General features: G+C 43.4%; 1 protein-coding gene across 2 annotated transcripts in view; it reads right to left on the reverse strand.

Annotated features, from left to right (window-relative positions):
• The window catches only part of LOC109906225 (sushi, von Willebrand factor type A, EGF and pentraxin domain-containing protein 1), a 155671-nt gene that overhangs the window by 90402 nt on the left and 47843 nt on the right, over positions 1-17426 (reverse strand). The gene's annotated exons all lie outside the window — the stretch shown is intronic.

Consider the following 17426-nt stretch of genomic DNA (forward strand, 5'->3'; position numbering starts at 1 on the left):
GAGACTGATCAGGAAGCTAGGGGTCAGGACGATAGGGGTCAAGAATTTAGGGGTCAGGAAGCTGTCTGGCTGTAGAGCTACCGAGCTTGTTTTCAAACATTCCTCCATCGACTAAATCAGGGCTGGCCCTCCAAGACCGGAATTTGGCAGCCCTGCACTATATGATCCTCACAGAAGAAGATGGCTGTCTCAATGCATCCCTCGTGTTATAGACCAGTTGTGTTATAGAGACCAGTTGTGTTATAGAGACCAGTTGTGTTATAGAGACCAGTTGTGTTATAGAGACCAGTTGTGTTATAGAGACCAGTTGTGTTATAGACCAGTTGTGTTATAGAGACCAGTTGTGTTATAGAGACCAGTTGTGTTATAGAGACCAGTTGTATTATAGAGACCAGTTGTGTTATAGAGCAGCTGTGTTATAGAGACCAGTCGTGTTATAGAGACCAATTGTGTTATAGAGACCAGTTGTGTTATAGAGACCAGTTGTGTTATAGAGACCAGTTGTGTTATAGAGACCAGTCGGGTTATAGAGACCAGTCGTGTTATAGAGACCAGTTGTGTTATAGAGACCAGTTGTGTTATAGAGACCAGTTGTGTTATAGACCCGTTAGCGAACAGTACGGAAGGTCAGAAAATCGCTATCTCAAACTCACTATAATGGATAGGCTATACTCAATCAGAACTGTTTGTCAAACCACAATGCATGAATTTTGACAACATTTGAAGTTGGCAATATAAGAAGTACACAGTTGTGAAGGGAGCTGTACCATCTAGCTCCAGGCCCTGTATGGGTGAAGGACAGAAAACACTGTGGTAGCTTGTTGAGACCTGAACACACAGAGCAGTGTCCTAGAGGATACATGGTGTTGATCTGACTAATCAGTATTTAGATCTAATTTACTACCCAACGCTAAGCTGGAGGTGGTAATTTTCTGTGTTGTCTTAGTGCCAAGCTGTAGTCTGGAGAGGGGCCTCTAACTCTCTCTCTCTCTCTCTCTCTCTCTCTCTCTCTCTCTCTCCCTCTCTCTCCTACATGCCCTAGTTCTTGACAGGGGCCAGGCATTGGATCCGGATGCTCCGTGCCAACACACACTCATTCCCCACCTAAACACACCAGGGTCGGCCAAGCAGCGTTAACCGCCGCTCGACCAGTAGCCTGGCACAGCCTGGAATAGCCTCCTCCCTCTCACCCACATCAAATACACACCAGCTATGTGTAGACTGTACTGCATGTGGATTTGTGTGTGTGTGTGTGTGTGTGTGTGTGTGTGTGTGTGTGTGTGTGTGTGTGTGTGTGTGTGTGTGTGTGTGTGTGTGTGTGTGTGTGTGTGTGTGTGTGTGTGTGTGTGTGTGTGTGTGTGTGTGTGTGTGTGTGTGTGTGTGTGTGTGTGTGTGTGTGTTTGATCTGATAACTTAAGTAGCCCATACATTCTCAATGATATCCACCTTCAGCCTCATAACCAAGCAGCAGAACCTGAAGGGTAAATGTCTGAATGTATTTGAGGCCCCTGGATCCCCTTTTACAGCCTCCACTTATAGTTGACAGGAAACACAGTTATTTATGAACTAATAATATTTAACTTGTAGTGAAACAGTAGAAATACTGTTTTAAAGTTTAATTTTCATTCCTGGACTGGAAACTTGTTCGGCTAGTTTAGGTAGACACAGGGTTTAGTAACAGACCTAATCTCATATCCATAAAGTGTCTCAATGTGTGCTGAACTAGGATCTGTTTGGCTTTTCAGATTATAATGAATAGACAGAGGTGACCTGATCCTAGATCAGCACACCTACTCTGAGACACTTTCTGAATACAAACCTGGAAGTCAGTTTTCTCTACAGGGGGAGAGTTCCGAGTGGCCAGACCAGGCTCTCGTTGAAACACACACTGTGTACCGGGAGCGAGAGAGAAAGAAAGAAGGAGGGATGGAGAGAATGAGAGAAGGAGGGATGGAGAGAATGAGAGAAGGAGGGATGGAGAGAATGAGAGAAGGAGGGATGGAGAGAATGAGAGGAGGGATGGAGAGAATGAGAGAAGGAGGGATGGAGAGAATGAGAGAAGGAGGGATGGAGAGAATGAGAGAAGGAGGGATGGAGAGAATGAGAGAAGGAGGGATGGAGAGAATGAGAGAAGGAGGGATGGAGAGAATGAGAGAAGGGAAAGAGAAAGGTAAACGAATACGTCTTAAAACGGCAAAACGAAAGACGGTGTTGGAAAGAAAACGTTGTGAATTTCCTAAAGGTGTACCAGACGCACTGTGATAGATGAAATATGCTCAGAAATAACTGACCTGAGCCAAGAAGACCAACTGAGAGTCGATTTGAGACTGGAAAAGACTGATGGAACCCCTGAAAGTGAATTAAGAGCAAGCACATCTGCTTCAGCCCCCAATGACCCACAAACAGACTGATTTCCATATTTTAGTGACAAGTCCATTGACTCCTATGGATACCCTCCATTTGGTCAGGAAGTAGGCCGTCAAGGGTCCAGTCCAGATTATCTGTGAATTGGAGAGAGTGCGCCCAGGCGCAGGTTAAAATACCTCACAGAGCGGAGCACAACGGGCCTTCAACCCTACATGTGTGCTTTCAAACTCTTACTATGCATGGTTAGAATGGTAACAATATCTACAGAAAGAGGAAAGACAATATAGGTTTTACATCTAAATCCAATGAAAATGTGTGTGAGATATCAATCCTCTAAATATACAGGGGCATGGTGTAGGCCTAAGACGTCAGGAGGATGGCAGGAGGGCTGCAGGAGGATGGCAGGAGGATATCAGGAGGATGGCAGGAGGATGGCAGGAGGGCGGCAGGAGGATGGCAGGAGGATATCAGGAGGATATCAGGAGGATGGCAGGAGGATGGCAGGAGGATGGCAGGAGGATGGCAGGAGGGCTGCAGGAGGATATCAGGAGGATGGCAGGAGGATGGCAGGAGAATGTCAGGAGGATGGCAGGAGGATGGCAGGAGGATATCAGGAGGATGGCAGGAGGATGTCAGGAGGATGGCAGGAGGATATCAGGAGGATGGCAGGAGGGCTGCAGGAGGATGGCAGGAGGATATCAGGAGGATGGCAGGAGGATATCAGGAGGATGGCAGGAGGATGGCAGGAGGATATCAGGAGGATGGGAGGAGGATGGCAGGAGAATGTCAGGAGGGCGGCAGGAGGATATCAGAAGGATGGCAGGAGGATGGCAGGAGGATATCAGGAGGATATCAGGAGGATGGCAGGAGGGCTGCAGGAGGATGGCAGGACGATGGCAGGACGATGGCAGGACGATGGCAGGACGATGGCAGGAGGGCGGCAGATAGCCTAGCAGTTAAAAGCGTTGGGCCAGCAACTGAAAGGTTGCTGCTTTGAATCCCCCCAAATCTGTTGATGTACCCTTGAGCAAGGCACTTAACCATAATTGCTCCTGTAAGTCTGCTAAATGACAAAAATGTGAATGTAATGATTAACATGTGCATCACTTTCAACTAAACAACGTACAGTACCAGACAGATTCATCGCCATCATTTCTTGCTCATAAAATGATGAAGTAAGCCATTTAGTCTAGCTCGTGAACTAACCGTAAGAGCCAAAGAAGTCACTCAAGAAGCCAAAGAAGTCTAGAAATCTTCTCTGGAGACCATGGGGAGCCTGTAATCCATTTGTGGGTTCTCAAACAGACAAACGGAAACCCTGAAAGTGAATCCAGAAGAATACCCAGCACATCTCCGCATCTCAGTCCCCAATAAGTGACAGATTTGCTGAGTCTAACAAATTCCCCCCTTAGCGAAAAGGCCACCAGCGTTTTCCTATAGTCTGTGTCTCTATCTTCCCATGTGGGGAGCAACTGGGAAATGTACAAGTCATTGCTATTCAGTTGGATGTCTGAAAATATCCTTAGTTATCTTTAAGTCTTGATCAAATGTACAATACAAACATATGTTTAACTTAATATCTACTGTTGCACAGGCGCAAACCCTGTGGTCTTTCTTTAAAAAATGGGGGTTTTGTGTTTCCTGATATAATGCATTCGGAAAGTATTCAGACCCCTTCCCCTTTCTCCACATTGTGTTACACTATAGCCTTGTTCTAAAATTGATTAAATTATTGTTTCCCCTCATCAATCTACACACAATGCCCCATAACAACAAAGTGAAAACAGGTTTTTACATATTTTTTTCTCATATGTATATAAAAAACTGAAATACCTTATTTGCCTGTAACACAAGACTAACAATTGAGACAGAACAAGTCAAACATAAATCTGAACGCTCCAACTCTGGACCGCAGCCACACCACTTGTGGCAAGACCAAGGGCTCTTGTTGTGATTCCGTTGGATTGGTTTTAAATCCCTGTGTTTTTAACAAAGATTTTAAAAAAACATTCACATGCAAGGACACTTTCAATTCTTAACATGACTTCACGTTTAAGACCTCAATCTGCCGCTGCAAATGTGCAGCCAACCAGAGGGGAAACAGTCAAGTGTACATTCACAAAGAACAAGGCACTGTACAGATGTAGGATCTTAATTTGATCACACTTTTTTCTGCACGGCAGGAAACACAAACTTGTAGTGTATTCAAGGTTTAAAAAGGCTTAAAAGAAAATTGTATTTTCACTTGAGAACTTGATACTTGATTTTCTCTAACATTTTCTATTGCTGCAGGATTTGTTTTCCTGCTGTAGCAAACTGGCTTAAATTAACAACATATTGTACACACCTCAATGTGACATATTGTCTCTAGATCGGCAGAATAGTTCATACCAAATGGAAAGTCAACTGATACAGTGGACAAGCTAAGTATACAGCACTACTTCCTAGTGTTGTGTCTTTGGCTATGCCGGATTAAGTGATATGACATGCTATTCTATGAAATAATTTCTTCGTAATTAATATTACCTGATTGAGCTAATCATGTAGAGAGTCGGGCACCACAAAATAATATTTATAGAGCTGCTATCTTCCGAATTAACTCTTAAAGACCTAGTAATATTTTACATCAATAGCAGTCAATATTAATCGTCATCTTAATTCAGTCTCATCTGAACGTTGTAAATTCTTGGTTATCTGCACGAACCCTGGCTAAAAATTTGAATCAGCAATACAAAATTGGGTTTAATTATTTATTTACTAAATACATAACTAATCACACAGAAATACACATACAGATAATTAAATCATAACTTGATTACAAATTACGTCATAAAGGAAAATGTCCCTAGAGGGAGGAACAGATATGACAGCTGGTTACACAAAAGAAAAGGGGCTGGGTTTGAGTGAAAGAGCGGGAAGACTGAGGAACAAAGGGCGAAGCTGTGCTATCGTAAATACAGTATCTTATACATTCTAAATTACCGGCCATTTGGAAAAGGAAAATGCAATAAATATTTACTCTGAGCTCCGCTTCGGTAGGTTGGTGGTAGATGGAAGGCCGTGTTGCCCAACCGAGTCCTTTGAAGAATGTCTCTGCTGTTAAATTGGATACGTTGTAGTAATGTCGTTGTGTGGTAGACGGGATACTCTGTCTGTTCCATTCTAACCTGCATTTGCACCTGCGGTTGCTAACTCAACGGCTAGGAGGTATCACTTTTGTAGTGAATAAGAGTTCAAAGTTCATACCATTCGCAACCAAAGCTCACGCTGATGTTGGCTTCGGTCTGTAGTTATTATCTGAACCATTTTGACATTGGACCGTCGTCCTAACATCCTCGGAACAGGAGGTTATATTGTCGTCAAGGGCTTATACAGGAAGGGAGAGGAGGGCGTGTTTGAAAAGTTTTATAGCCCATGTTCCTTCACAGGGGCGGACCACTGATTGAAAACTTATGAAAACCCAAATCTCACATTTTAGAAGCTAAAATCACATTTCATCCCATCACAAATCATTTCATATTCAAACATTTAAATTGAACAACAATTCCATGTGAATCCGATAACTCTGATGTGTAGACATTCCACTGTAGAGTTTATGTCATCTTATCATTGATGAGAATGTCTCAGATGACAACCAAACTGACATCATATTCATTAAGTACCACCGCATATGTTCAATTGGTCGGATTACCAGAATATAGTTAATTTCCCCCCCACCTTCTGATGTTCCCAGAATCTCTATGTTAACCAAGGGTTTTGCAAATGTAACCTCAGTAGGGTAGAGAGAGGAAAAAGGGGGGAAGAGGTATTTATGACTGTCATAAACCTACCTCCCAGGCCAACCTCATGACACTAGGATCATACAGTAGGTCATAGGTCAATGCAGTGATCCTAGTGAAGACACAAAAGGACCACACCTACACACACACAGACACTTCAAGCCCCCATCACTGGCCCCTCAGTTATTTTCTCAGTCATCAACAGTGACACCTGTGACCTTTCGTGACAGGTTGCATTGACAACAGCACACACGCCCACCACTCCAAAATCAAACAAAGGCCTTGTGAAATTCTGAGGCTGTAGCTAAAGATAATGACTCTAGCATGACATCATTTTTATATTGAATAGCTCCCTATGTGTTTATGCTAGAGACTTACTGTTTCTGCATTGGCTGCAGCTCAATCCCCTCTTTCCGCCAATATAAAGTTTGCACCTATTCCTGGAGCTTGTTGAAAGTGGTGTTTTCTACACATGAGAGGATCCGGACAAGAAAATTGTCACAAAATCGTCTGTAAAACCCTAGCATCTGCCAAGTCCCTAACAACCGGATGTCCTGGTTTTCAGGGGAAATGGAAAGAGAGCCTATGATGCAACTTCCTCTTTTGAACGTTAACAAGGTGACACTCCATTTAAAAAAATATATATATTTTACCTTTATTTAACCAGGTAGGCAAGTTGAGAACAAGTTCTCATTTACAATTGCGACCTGGCCAAGATAAAGCAAAGCAGTTCGACAGATACAACGACACAGAGTTACACATGGAGTAAAACAAACATACAGTCAATAATACAGTATAAACAAGTCTATATACAATGTGAGCAAATTAGGTGAGAAGGGAGGTAAAGGCAAAAAAGGCCATGGTGGCAAAGTAAATACAATATAGCAAGTAAAACAGTCGTTTTGCAATGGAAGAATGTGCAAAGTAGAAATAAAAATCATGGGGTGCAAAGGAGCAAAATAAATAAATAAATTCAAATTAAATACAGTTGGGAAAGAGGTAGTTGTTTGGGCTAAATTATAGGTGGGCTATGTACAGGTGCAGTAATCTGTGAGCTGCTCTGACAGTTGGTGCTTAAAGCTAGTGAAGGAGATAAGTGTTTCCAGTTTCAGAGATTTTTGTAGTTCGTTCCAGTCATTGGCAGCAGAGAACTGGAAGGAGAGGCGGCCAAAGAAAGAATTGGTTTTGGGGGTGACTAGAGAGATATACCTGCTGGAGCGTGTGCTACAGGTGGGAGATGCTATGGTGACCAGCGAGCTGAGATATCGGGGGACTTTACCTAGCAGGGTCTTGTAGATGACATGGAGCCAGTGGGTTTGGCGACGAGTATGAAACGAGGGCCAGCCAACGAGAGCGTACAGGTCGCAATGGTGGGTAGTATATGGGGCTTTGGTGATAAAACGGATTGCACTGTGATAGACTGCATCCAATTTGTTGAGTAGGGTATTGGAGGCTATTTTGTAAATGACATCGCCAAAGTCGAGGATTGGTAGGATGGTCAGTTTTACAAGGGTATGTTTGGCAGCATGAGTGAAGGATGCTTTGTTGCGAAATAGGAAGCCAAATCTAGATTTAACTTTGGATTGGAGATGTTTGATATGGGTCTGGAAGGAGAGGTTACAGTCTAACCAGACACCTAAGTATTTGTAGTTGTCCACGTATTCTCAGAGCCGTCCAGAGTAGTGATGTTGGACAGGCGTGTAGGTGCAGGTAGCGATCGGTTGAAGAGCATGCATTTAGTTGTACTTGTATTTAAGAGCAATTGGAGGCCACGGAAGGAGAGTTGTATGGCATTGAAGCTTGCCTGGAGGGTTGTTAACACAGTGTCCAAAGAAGGGCCGGAAGTATACAGAATGGTGTCGTCTGCGTAGAGGTGGATCAGGGACTCACCAGCAGCAAGAGCGACCTCATTGATGTATACAGAGAAAAGAGTCGGTCAAAGAATTTAACCCTGTGGCACCCCCATAGAGACTGCCAGAGGTCCGGACAGCAGACCCTCCGATTTGACACACTGAACTCTATCAGAGAAGTAGTTGGTGAACCAGGCGAGGCAATAATTTGAGAAACCAAGGCTGTCGAGTCTGCCGATGAGGATGTGGTGATTGACAGAGTCGAAAGCCTTGGCCAGATCAATGAATACGGCTGCACAGTAATGTTTCTTATCGATGGCGGTTAAGATATCGTTTAGGACCTTGAGCGTGGCTGAGGTGCACACATGACCAGCTCTGAAACCAGATTGCATAGCAGAGAAGGTATGGTGAGATTCGAAATGGTCGGTAATCTGTTTGTTGACTTGGCTTTCGAAGACCTTAGAAAGGCACGGTAGGATAGATATAGGTCTGTAGCAGTTTGGGTCAAGAGTGTCCCCCCGTTTGAAGAGGGGGATGACCGCAGCTGCTTTCCAATCTTTTGGAATCTCAGACGACACGAAAGAGAGGTTGAACAGGCTAGTAATAGGGGTGCCAACAATTTCGGCAGATAATTTTAGAAAGAAAGGGTCCAGATTGTCTAGCCCGGCTGATTTGTAGGGGTCCAGATTTTGCAGCTCTTTCAGAACATCAGCTGAATGGATTTGGGAGAAGGAGAAATGGGGAAGGCTTGGGCGAGTTGCTGTTGGGGGTGCAGTGCTGTTGTCCGGGGTAGAAGTAGCCAGGTGGAAAGCATGGCCAGCCGTAGAAAAATGCTTATTGAAATTCTCAATTATGGTGGATTTATCAGTGGTGACAGTGTTTCCTATCTTCAGTGCAGTGGGCAGCTGCGAGGAGGTGTTCTTATTCTCCATGGACTTTACAGTGTCCCAGAACTTTTTTGAGTTAGTGTTGCACTACTCCACATTTACTGGATTGGTTGAACAGTGCAGAAGAGAACCTCCCCCAACATTTTTTTATTCTCGTCAAGACCAGTATGTAGAGGATCTAGTTTCAGGTGTTTCTTTTACGCCTGCTACGTTAGGTAAGTAAAACCTGAACAGTTTAAGCTAGCGTCTCTCACAAACACAACAGTGTCATATGTTTTGCTCTACAACATCCACAAGCAGTCGTCTGAACTTTCCGACACCCAAGTCCTAATTTCGAAAATGTGTTCTCACAAAACCGACTGTCCAGACCGAACCGCTTGAGGTACAAACTAATAAGTCACCAACATCGACAGGTAAACACTCACTCACTTGTTTTGCTCTATGACCTACACAAGCGCAGGGGAAGGTAACCCTGTAAGAATGGCACAAAAGTTAATAAGGTGTAAAAAGTGCCATAAACAAAGTGATTAAATATGCAAAAAAAAAACTTGCAAATCCATGAGTTTTCTTATATCTCCAAGATATAGGAAAAACACTTCAAAACCTTATTCCTCTTGAAAAAAAAAAAGTTATGTTTTGCAATTTATTGAATGTGTTATTCAATGCATTTCAGTAAACAGTAAAGGCCAAATTCAATATTTTATCCCCCCCAAAATATATACAATATATACAAAAGTATATGGACACCCCTTCAAATTAGTGGATTTGGTTATTTCAGCCACACCCGTTGCTGACAGGTGTATAAAATCAAGCACACAGCAATGCAATCTCCATAGACAAACATTATCAATAAAATTGCCTTACTGAAGAGCTAGTGACTTTCAACATGGTACCGTCATAGGATGTCACCTTTCCAACAAGTCAGTTCGTCAAATTTCTGCCCTGCTAGAGCTGCCCCAGTCAACTGTAAGATCTGTTATTGTGAATTGGAAATGTCTAGGAGCAACAACGACTGGTAGGCCACACAAGCTCACAGAATGGGACCTCTGAGTGTTGAAGCAGGTAGCATGTAAAAATTGTCTGTCCTCAGTTGCAACACTCACTACCGAGTTCCAAACTGCCTCTGGAAGCAACGTCAGCACAAGAACTGTTAGTCGGGAGCTTCATGAAATGGGTTTCCATGGCCGAGCAGCCGCAAATAAGCCTAAGATCACCAGGCACAATGCAAGGCATCGGCTGGAGTGGTGTAAAGCTCGCCGCCATTGGACTCTGGAGCAGTAGAAACGCTTTCTCTGGAGTGATGAATCACACTTCACCATCTGGTAGTCCGATGGACGAATCTGGGTTTGGCAAATGCCCGGAGAACACTACCTGCACAAATGCATAGTGTCCACTGTAAAGTTTGGTGGAGGAGGAATACTTCTCTGGGGCTGTTTTTCATGGTTCGGGATAGGCCCCTTAGTTTCATGGTTCGTGCTAGGCCCCTTTCCTATTTCAGCATGACAATGCCCCTATGCACAAAGCGAGGTCCATACATAAATAGTTTGTAGAGATCAGTGTGAAAGAACTTGACTGGCCTACGCAGAGCCCTGACCTCAACCCCATCAAACAACTTTGGGACGAATTGGAACACCTACTGCGAGCCAGACCTCACTAATGCTCTTGTGTCTGAATGTAAGGAAGCAGGTCCCCGCTGCAATGTTCCAACATCTAGTGGAAAGCCTTTCCAGAATAATGGAGGCTGTTATAACAGCAAAGGGGAGACCAACTCCATATTATTGCCCATGATTTTGGAATGAGATGTTCGACGAGCAGGTGTCCACATACGTTTGGTCATAAATGTATATGTATATTTTTATACCTACAGGAGTCCTAAAGTTCAAAATCAAATAGCTAAAAGATCCAAGATATGACTATCTTGAAAAAAATCCATATGTTAGCATTGTAGACATTGCGAAACCAAGGGCTTAGATTTAGAGCCATAGAGAACTACTGGTATGTCTTAGGAGGAGGGAGAATACCTCTGCCCATCTGGCCAGGAACAGAGCATCTAGGAGGGGAGACTCATGGAAAAAAACCTCTTTCGGATCTCTCTCTGGACCGTTCTGACTGGATAGGAACTGTCGTCCAACATCTGTCTTTCAGTCCTTGTTTAGCTGTTTAGCTGCTTACTGCATTACATTCCCATAGCAATCTGAGTTTACCCAAATTGTTACTTACCTCTGCTGGATTTTCAAGGCCAGCCTGAACTATCCTGTCTTGCACATTACGGGCGTGTCCCAAATAGCACCCTATTGCCTATACAGAATACAAATATAGAGCCTCTGATTAAAAGTAGTGCACTCTATAGGGAATAGGGTGCCATTTGAGAGACAGCCGATGTTTCCTGTTTCCAAGACACCAAGTTAGTCCAATGTGAGAGCAAAGCAAAGCAAGGCAACCACAAAACAAAAGCCAAAAACACAGGTTGTTCCAAGATAATGAGTTACACAATGGGTCAGTTTGACTTTAAAGGACAATCTGTGCTGAGAAATATGAGAATAAAATGATGACGAAATCAACAGAAAGGATTACACTCAAAACTGCCCTTACTGCAGCCCCTGTTCATATTCATTATAAACCTCATTAGTATGTTGGCTAAGAATGACTGCCCTTACTGTAGCCCCTGTTCATATTCATTATAAACCTCATTAGTATGTTGGCTAAGAATGACTGCCCTTACTGTAGCCCCCGTTCATATTCATTATAAACCTCATTAGTATGTTGGCTAAGAATGACTGCCCTTACTGTAGCCCCTGTTCATATTCATTATAAACCTAATTAGTATGTTGGCTAAGAATGACTGCCCTTACTGTAGCCCCCGTTCATATTCATTATAAACCTCATTAGTATGTTGGCTAAGAATGACTGCCCTTACTGTAGCCCCTGTTCATATTCATTATAAACCTCATTAGTATGTTGGCTAAGAATGACTGCCCTTACTGTAGCCCCCGTTCATATTCATTATAAACCTCATTAGTATGTTGGCTAAGAATGACTGCCCTTACTGTAGCCCCTGTTCATATTCATTATAAACCTCATTAGTATGTTGGCTAAGAATGACTGCCCTTACTGTAGCCCCTGTTCATATTCATTGTAAACCTCATTAGTATGTTGGCTAAGAATGACTGCCCTTACTGTAGCCCCTGTTCATATTCATTATAAACCTCATTAGTATGTTGGCTAAGAATGACTGCCCTTACTGTAGCCCCTGTTCATATTCATTATAAACCTCATTAGTATGTTGGCTAAGAATAACTGCCCTTACTGTAGCCCCTGTTCATATTCATTATAAACCTCATTAGTATGTTGGCTAAGAATGACTGCCCTTACTGTAGCCCCTGTTCATATTCATTATAAACCTCATTAGTATGTTGGCTAAGAATGACTGCCCTTACTGTAGCCCCTGTTCATATTCATTATAAACCTCATTAGTATGTTGGCTAAGAATAACTGCCCTTACTGTAGCCCTGTTCATATTCATTATAAACCTCATTAGTATGTTGGCTAAGAATAACTGCCCTTCCTGTAGCCCCTGTTCATATTCATTATAAACCTCATTAGTATGTTGGCTAAGAATGACTGCCCTTACTGTAGCCCCTGTTCATATTCATTATAATCCTCATTAGTATGTTGGCTAAGAATGTTTTTATACTTCTTAGTTACGTGATCTGAAGGATGACTTGGGGGAATTAGAAAGCACACACACACACAAACACACACACACACACACACATTTTAAATACTTTATTTGAATCCACTAATCAAATTGACAAAAAAAGGATCCTAACATTTCAATGGTCCCTCTGTGCAGGGCACTGAAGGATACAGAAAGCACTTCTCCAAACAGCTAAACTGCCCACGACAGCTGAAACAGAGCAGTAACTAGCCAATTGCTTTGCCCTAGTTTTTGTCAGGCCCGCAATCTGGAGGCCACGCACTGCAAGCCTGTGTATGTGGCCGAGACTGCCAAAAATCAGCACCACCAGCTGGTACCACCACCCGAGGCTGTCCCAGTGCTACGAGGGGCTGGTATTTAAGCAGCTTCTCGGCAAAGGCCTGCTCCATGTGCCATCAAATGAGCAGCCCCCTTCCAAAACGAGCCCCTCCCTTTGCCAACAACAACAATATCTGGTGCATTTGACACACAGGAAAACACATCATCAACATCGAACCAGCTTCCCCTTACTCAAGAATGTTTATGCACGTCTGCTGTTTCACCTCGCTGGCTATCAGGTCAACACACACACACCCACCCCCACACACACACACGCCCACCCACGCCCAACCACACACACACACACACACACACACACACACACACACACACACACACACACACACACACACACACACACACACACACACACACACACACAACCTAAACAACAGGAGGTGCTAACTGACTAGAGAACATGGACACTAAAAGGACACTATACATCGGCCAATCCCTCTGGTACAACACATTACATATGCAACACACACACACACAAAACACACACACACACACACATACACACACACACACACACACACACACACACACACACACACACACACACACACACACACACACACACACACACACACACACACACACACACAGTAACATGCATACACACAGTAGCACATGCAAGGATTAATGCGCACACACACTCACACGCTTCCTCCCTTGTGGAACATTCCTGTTTTAAGAGTAGGGGTGTAGACAGGCCGGGGTGTCAAGAATGGACAGGGGGGTTCATGGGGGGGGGGGGGGGGGGGGGGTTGGCTCTGTGTTCAGGCAGAGGAGCTGTGTTCACTCATATGGGCCCTGGATTTGACTGATAGGGGACCCAGAAAAGACATGATGGGGGAAGAGAGTGAGAGAGAGAGAGAGAGAGAGAGAGAGAGAGAGAGATTAAGACGGAATGATAGATAAAAAGAAGGATAGACCAACAGAGAGAGAAAGAGGGAGAGATTACACACAGAGTGTATGAGATTGAGAGAGAGAGAGCGATAGAGAGTGAGAAAGAGAGAAACAAAAAAAACAAGAGAAAGAGATGAAAGGAGATGAGAGTGAGAGACAGAGGGAGAGAGGTCCTTGTTCCAGAGTGCAGATGCTAACTTCCTGAATCCTCCCCCCATGATGACCCCTGCCCCTGGGCCTCAGATGAAGTGTGTGACCCTCTTCACCACCTCTCCCTGGAGAAGCTAACACTGGACAGACCACAGAACACCCTGACACCCTAACACTAACACAACACCTACTGAGAGATGGGGTCTGGACGCAGGGAGAGGAGAGAGAGAGAGTACACAAAACAAGAGAAATAGGGGTCAGGGTGAAAGGAGAAGTAAGAATAGGATGAGAGAGTGAGAGAGAGTGTGCGAGAGAGAGAGAGAGAGAGTCAGGTTGAGACTGATCTACTACCAGGTCATGTGTCTTCTCAGTCATGTTGACACTGGTCCACTACCATTGCTTTAATGTATTGTTGTTCTCATTAATATTGTTGTTGTAGTTGTTGTTAATGGTAATCCCATGTCCACTACTACTATTATTATTGCTGCTGGTCCCACCATTTATTTATATAGAGATAGTTTATATATAAATATATATTTTATGTAAGTAATAATGAACTTGCCATGTCAATAAAGTCAATTGAATTGAATTGAATTGAATTGAATTGAGAGAGAGAGAGAGAGAAAAAAAGAGAGAGAGAAAGAGAGGAGCGAGAGAATCAGAGGAAGGGAGTCAGAGAAGGAGAAAGAGGGATAGAGCCCGAGAGGCCCACGGACAAAAAGAGGGCAAATAAAAATTGGGTGAATTAAAAGTCAAACAGGGCATTACACTGCCACGTGTCAGGCTTGAGTCTGCAGTGAGCAGAAGTTTGTGTGTGTGCATGTGTGTGACCATGTGTGTCTAGCATGTTTATAGACATTGTGTGTGTAGCATGTTTATAGATGGTGTATGTAGCATGTTTATAGACATTGTGTGTGTAGCATGTTTATAGACATTGTGTGTGTAGCATGTTTATAGACGTTGTGTGTGTAGCATGTTTATAGACGTTGTGTGTGTAGCATGTTTATAGATGTTGTGTAGCATGTTTATAGACGTTGTGTATGTGTAGCATGTTTATAGACGTTGTGTGTGTAGCATGTTAATAGACGTTGGGTGTGTAGCATGTTAATAGACATTGTGTGTGTAGCATGTTTATAGACGTTGGGTGTGTAGCATGTTTATAGACATTGTGTGTGTAGCATGTTTATAGATGCTGTGTGTGTAGCATGTTTATAAATGTTGTGTGTGTAGCATGTTAATAGACATTGTGTGTGTAGCATGTTTATAGATGTTGCATGTGTGTAGCATGTTAATAGATGTTGTGTGTGTAACATGTTTGCAGACATTGTGTGTGTAGCATGTTTATAGAAGTTGTGTGTGTAGCATGTTAATAGACATTGTGTGCGTAGCATGTTTATAGACATTGCGTGTGTAGCATGTTTATAGACATTCTGTGTGTAGCATGTTTATAGACATTCCGTGTGTAGCATGTTAATAGACCTTGTGAGTGTAGCATGTTTATAGACACTGTGTGTGTGTAGCATGTTTATAGACATTTTGTGTGTATCATGTTAATATACGTTGTTGGTGTGTAGCATGTTTATAGACGCTGTGTGTGTAGCATGTTAATAGACCTTGTGTGTGTAGCATGTTTATAGACGCTGTGTGTGTAGCATGTTAATAGACATTGTGTGTGTAGCATGTTTATAGACGTTGTGTGTAGCATGTTTATAGACTTTCTGTGTTTGTGTATCATGTTAATAGACATCCTGGGGGTAGCATGTTTATAGACATTGTGTGTGTATCATGTTAATAGACATTGTTGGTGTGTAGCGTGTTTATAGACGATGTGTGTGTAGCATGTTAATAGACCTTGTGTGTGTAGCATGTTTATAGATGTTGCGTGTGTGTATCTCATGTTAACAGACATTGTGTGTAGCATGTTTATAGATGCTGTTTGTGAGTGTAGCATGTTAATAGACATCGTGTGTGTAGCATGTTTATAGACGTGGTGTGTGTAGCATGATTATAGTCGTTGTGTGTGTAGCATGTTTACAGACGTTGTGTGTGTAGCATGTTTATTGATGTTGCGTGTGTAGCATGTTAATAGACATTGTGTGTGTAGCATGTTTATAGATGTTGTGTGTGTAGCATGTTTATAGAAGTTGTGTGTGTAGCATGCTAATAGACGTTGTGTGTGTAGCATGTTATTAGACATTGTATGTGTGTTTAGCATGTTTATAGACATCATGTTTGTGTAGCATGCCTGGTGCTGTCTTCGCCTCCTTGATGCGTGACCTGCCATTGTACCTGGGCCCCCAGGAAGAGGAATTAGAGCACATTCAACAGGGGGGGGGGGGGTTCTAGTGTGTGTAATGGCTCCTTTTACCACCCTGTAAACGCACTCCTCTTTTTATGGTTGAGGGTGGTGGGATGGGGTGGAAGAGAAGGGAAGAGAAGGGAAGACAAGGAGGAATGAGGGATAGATGGGGGACTGTTAATGATGCAGTGAGGCTTTGGCAGTTTCACGGCTGCAATTTTACGACAACAGCTATGTTTGTTTTACAGGCTTTTCACAATGTCCCTGTACTACATCACAGTCCCCCTCTCTCAAAGGCATCAATTAAACCTTCTACATCTATATATCTTTTATAGAGGTGCATGCTGGTGGTCCTGATGGTGATAGGTGATATTCAGTGGACAGGGCTGTGAATCAGATGTACTACTCATTCGATTCTAACAAGGATCCCATATTCCATATCTCTATTCTAACACTGACATTCGGTCTCTCTCTCCACAGATCTCATTCAGATAACTCAGCCAATGCGCTCTGTGCATCCGTCCATCTGTCTCTCTGATAGCGCCAGGCCAGTCTGGTCCTGTTTCAGTCCGTCTGTCCATTGACTGAGCACTGGCACCCTCTACTACAACAGAGCCACGGCACTGGAGCAAGGGCTTTGTTCCAAATGGCACCCTATTCCCTAGTGCACTACGTTTGATTAGAGCACTATGGGCCCAGCATCACGGATTACCCCATTACGCACACCAGATTCCCATTCCCCTGATTAGTAATTGTATATATGTGCCCTCTGTTCACCATTGTCTTGGTCGGTTATTGTTCCCATGTCCGTTGGTCTGTGAGTACCTGTGCGTCTGTGAGTACCTGTGCGTTGTTATTTTGGCTTTCGTGCTGCGTTTATTATGATCTTGTTATTACGGGTCTCGTCCCGTGTATTTATTAGAGGTTTTACTTCGCTCTTTTGTTTGGGTTACATCCCTGTGTTTTTGTATAAGTGTTTGTTTTGGGCTTCGTCCCCGTGCCTTTTCATGGCATGTTGTATATTTTGGGTGGAATATTAAACCCCCCTATTACGAGTTCCTGCGCCTGTCTCCAATCATTTATACAACGTGACACCCAGGCCGAAAGTAGCGCAATATTGGGATACAGCCGAGGATTCTCCTCAAC

This window comes from Oncorhynchus kisutch, linkage group LG16 (assembly GCF_002021735.2).
Source record: "Oncorhynchus kisutch isolate 150728-3 linkage group LG16, Okis_V2, whole genome shotgun sequence".
NCBI lineage: Eukaryota > Metazoa > Chordata > Actinopteri > Salmoniformes > Salmonidae > Oncorhynchus > Oncorhynchus kisutch.